Source organism: Tupaia chinensis, unplaced genomic scaffold, assembly GCF_000334495.1.
Source record: "Tupaia chinensis unplaced genomic scaffold, TupChi_1.0 Scaffold144982_1, whole genome shotgun sequence".
NCBI classification, from domain to species: Eukaryota; Metazoa; Chordata; class Mammalia; order Scandentia; family Tupaiidae; genus Tupaia; species Tupaia belangeri.
The window spans coordinates 282,619-287,185 of NW_006204841.1; positions in this window are offsets into that span (position 1 = coordinate 282,619).

The window sequence follows — 4,567 nt, forward strand, 5'->3', positions numbered from 1 at the left end:
ACAGAGAGAGACAGAGAGACAGAAAGCGAGAAATCACCCCCAGGGGGGATGGTCATGCCGCAATCCCTTCTCCTCCATTCTCCTCTCGGGATCTTGGGCATGCACGCACACGCGCCTGGCATGAGTTTAAGCCACCGGGTTCAGGACTCGAATCACGGTCAACTACATGGGAGTCCAGCGACATAGCCATTATACTAACTGCTAGTCCCCCATTACCTCTCAAACTGTAAGAAAGAGGAATAAAATAAAGCAAAAACAAAGGGCTAAAATTGTTTTTTCCTGTTATACTACAGTTTCCATTTCACTCAGTCTGTCATTTTAACTCTACTTACAGTTATTTACAGAGAATAGGGGAAAGGACACCAGAATTTATTCCATCGTATTGATTTATGTAATAAGGAGATATATTAACAGCATTTTTACTATGTGCATGATGTGGGAGAGCCCTGCTATCAATGACTCAGAATGGTCTGTTAGTGATGGTGGGTGTGACTCACCCATCACAGGGATACTATCCCGGGGACAGGATACAGGAAGATTTCTGTTATCAAATGGGCCCAAACGGTCTGTTAATATCTGTGGGCGTTACTACCCCAGTCCCCCTGGAAGGGATTTTAGAAACAGGGAAAAGCAGTCAGACTTCTGTCTTCACCTATCAAAGAGATTCTTCTTCAACTTCAAGAATCCTTCGGCTTAGGACCAGCAGGTGGTGTGGTGGCTAAGGCACTGGACATCTACATGGCTGACCATGGTTGGAGTCCTGGACCTGGAGGCTTTCTCTCTCTCTCTCGCATGAGCACACATACTCTATAGCAAAGTAAAACATAATAATAATAACAAATAAAACTAAAGAAATAATCCTAAAAAATAGAATCCCTCAGTTTATATTTTACCTCTCCAATGCAATGCCTTTTAAGTTTTAATATGAATATGAATCAGCCAAGGACCCTGGCAAGATGCAGATTCTGACACAGAAGGTCTGGATAGGGCCCAAGATTCCATATTTCAACAAGCGCCCAGGTAATATGGATGCTGTTGGTCCAGGGTCCCATAGTTTGAATAACAAGGCCATAGGCTGCATATACATGAGTGTGTGTGTGTCCAGTGCGTACACGCACAGATTCCCCTTATTAAATAAATTTTGTAAACACTTCATTCCCAGAGATCTGGGAGGCTAGTTCTTCCTAGTTGTTTGGAGAACTTAGACAAGCTTCCCAGAGGGGCCAGCAGATGGCATAATGATTATCATTGGACTCTCACGTAGTCGACTGCAGTTTGAATCCAAGACCTGGTGGCTTAAATCTCATGCCAGGCGTGTGTGCATGTGTGATTTTCTGCTTTCTGTCTCTATCTCTCCAGCAAGCACATGTGCCCTGTAACAAAAATCTCTAAGAAAGAAAGAAACTTAAAAAAGAAAGAAAGAAAGAAAGAAATGCTTCCCAGATGGGCCAAACGGAGAACGAAATGAGTTTTGAAAGCTGTGTGGTGAGACTGAACGTTTTTTGGAGTGTTGGTATTACTGATATATTTAGCAAGAGGCATTTACAGTGTGTTTGTTCTCTTTTCTAATCTTACTGATAACAGTTGCTAATATTATTTCCTTAGTTGGTGCCTAACCTGCTTAATGTGTCAGCTTTTACCTAAAACGATTAAAAATTCACCAAATAGGTAGTAAAAAAATAAAAATCCAATTTCCAGGCAGTAGACACAAGTGAATTCTTTTATTACACTATTACAAGAAAAATATGCAATAAAATGTCTTATATATTATTTTGAAAGGGTGTTGAGGTTTGGATTTTAAAAAGTAGGACAGATAAAATATAAAGATGAAAATACTATGAACCTGGAGCCAGCAGGTGGTGTGGTGGTGAAGTTGCTGGACTCCCACATGGCCAATTGTGGTTTGAGTCTTGGACCTGGTGATTTGAAAAATCACACGGCATGCATGTGAGCATGTGCCCCCAAATCTTGAGAAGAGAACGAAAGGATGGTGGTATAGCCATCCTCCCTGGGGGGTGATTTATCATTTTCCCTCTCATCGTCTGTCTCCAGCAAGCACAGGAGCCCCATAGCAATAAATAAGTAAATCAAATTCCCTAGATTGACAGCTGAGATCTGTTAAATAAAAACACTATAAATAGGGACCAGCAGATGGCATAATGGTTATGTCATTGTATTCTCACATGGCTGACCGTGGTTTGATTCCTGGACTCAGAGGCTTGAAACTCATCCCGGCTGCATGTGCATGCATGCCCCAAATCTGAGGAGAATGGAGGAGAGGGGACTGTGGGCTGGCCATCCCTCCTCTAAGGGGGTGATTTCTCGCTTTCTGTCTCTTTGTCTCTTGGCAAGCATATGTGCCCTACAGCAAAAACAAAACAAAACAAAACAAAAAACCTTTCTCTCTCTAAACAAACAAACAAAATAAAAGACCATAAATAAACAAACCAATGAGAGAGGGAAATATACCAATTTAAACATAAGTTATTTGCTGACCACTATCTAGTGAAAGTGGCTTAAGTTTCCTCTTCTAAGCAAACAGATTTATTTGTGGCCTTATCTGTTATAGTAGTTACAGATTATCTTAGTTACAGAAGCTACAAGCACCATTAACTTTGTTTTTTTTTTTTTTTTTTTTTTTTTTTTTGGGGGTGTTTGTGTCTTCGGTGTCACACGCATGGAGGAAGACAGAGAGAGACAGAGAGACAGAAAGCGAGAAATCACCCCCAGGGGGGATGGTCATGCCGCAATCCCTTCTCCTCCATTCTCCTCTCGGGATCTTGGGCATGCACGCACACGCGCCTGGCATGAGTTTAAGCCACCGGGTTCAGGACTCGAATCACGGTCAACTACATGGGAGTCCAGCGACATAGCCATTATACTAACTGCTAGTCCCCCATTAACTCTCAAACTGTAAGAAAGAGGAATAAAATAAAGCAAAAACAAAGGGCTAAAATTGTTTTTTCCTGTTATACTACAGTTTCCATTTCACTCAGTCTGTCATTTTAACTCTACTTACAGTTATTTACAGAGAATAGGGGAAAGGACACCAGAATTTATTCCATCGTATTGATTTATGTAATAAGGAGATATATTAACAGCATTTTTACTATGTGCATGATGTGGGAGAGCCCTGCTATCAATGACTCAGAATGGTCTGTTAGTGATGGTGGGTGTGACTCACCCATCACAGGGATACTATCCCGGGGACAGGATACAGGAAGATTTCTGTTATCAAATGGGCCCAAACGGTCTGTTAATATCTGTGGGCGTTACTACCCCAGTCCCCCTGGAAGGGATTTTAGAAACAGGGAAAAGCAGTCAGACTTCTGTCTTCACCTATCAAAGAGATTCTTCTTCAACTTCAAGAATCCTTCGGCTTAGGACCAGCAGGTGGTGTGGTGGCTAAGGCACTGGACATCTACATGGCTGACCATGGTTGGAGTCCTGGACCTGGAGGCTTTCTCTCTCTCTCTCGCATGAGCACACATACTCTATAGCAAAGTAAAACATAATAATAATAACAAATAAAACTAAAGAAATAATCCTAAAAAATAGAATCCCTCAGTTTATATTTTACCTCTCCAATGCAATGCCTTTTAAGTTTTAATATGAATATGAATCAGCCAAGGACCCTGGCAAGATGCAGATTCTGACACAGAAGGTCTGGATAGGGCCCAAGATTCCATATTTCAACAAGCGCCCAGGTAATATGGATGCTGTTGGTCCAGGGTCCCATAGTTTGAATAACAAGGCCATAGGCTGCATATACATGAGTGTGTGTGTGTCCAGTGCGTACACGCACAGATTCCCCTTATTAAATAAATTTTGTAAACACTTCATTCCCAGAGATCTGGGAGGCTAGTTCTTCCTAGTTGTTTGGAGAACTTAGACAAGCTTCCCAGAGGGGCCAGCAGATGGCATAATGATTATCATTGGACTCTCACGTAGTCGACTGCAGTTTGAATCCAAGACCTGGTGGCTTAAATCTCATGCCAGGCGTGTGTGCATGTGTGATTTTCTGCTTTCTGTCTCTATCTCTCCAGCAAGCACATGTGCCCTGTAACAAAAATCTCTAAGAAAGAAAGAAACTTAAAAAAGAAAGAAAGAAAGAAAGAAATGCTTCCCAGATGGGCCAAACGGAGAACGAAATGAGTTTTGAAAGCTGTGTGGTGAGACTGAACGTTTTTTGGAGTGTTGGTATTACTGATATATTTAGCAAGAGGCATTTACAGTGTGTTTGTTCTCTTTTCTAATCTTACTGATAACAGTTGCTAATATTATTTCCTTAGTTGGTGCCTAACCTGCTTAATGTGTCAGCTTTTACCTAAAACGATTAAAAATTCACCAAATAGGTAGTAAAAAAATAAAAATCCAATTTCCAGGCAGTAGACACAAGTGAATTCTTTTATTACACTATTACAAGAAAAATATGCAATAAAATGTCTTATATATTATTTTGAAAGGGTGTTGAGGTTTGGATTTTAAAAAGTAGGACAGATAAAATATAAAGATGAAAATACTATGAACCTGGAGCCAGCAGGTGGTGTGGTGGTGAAGTTGCTGG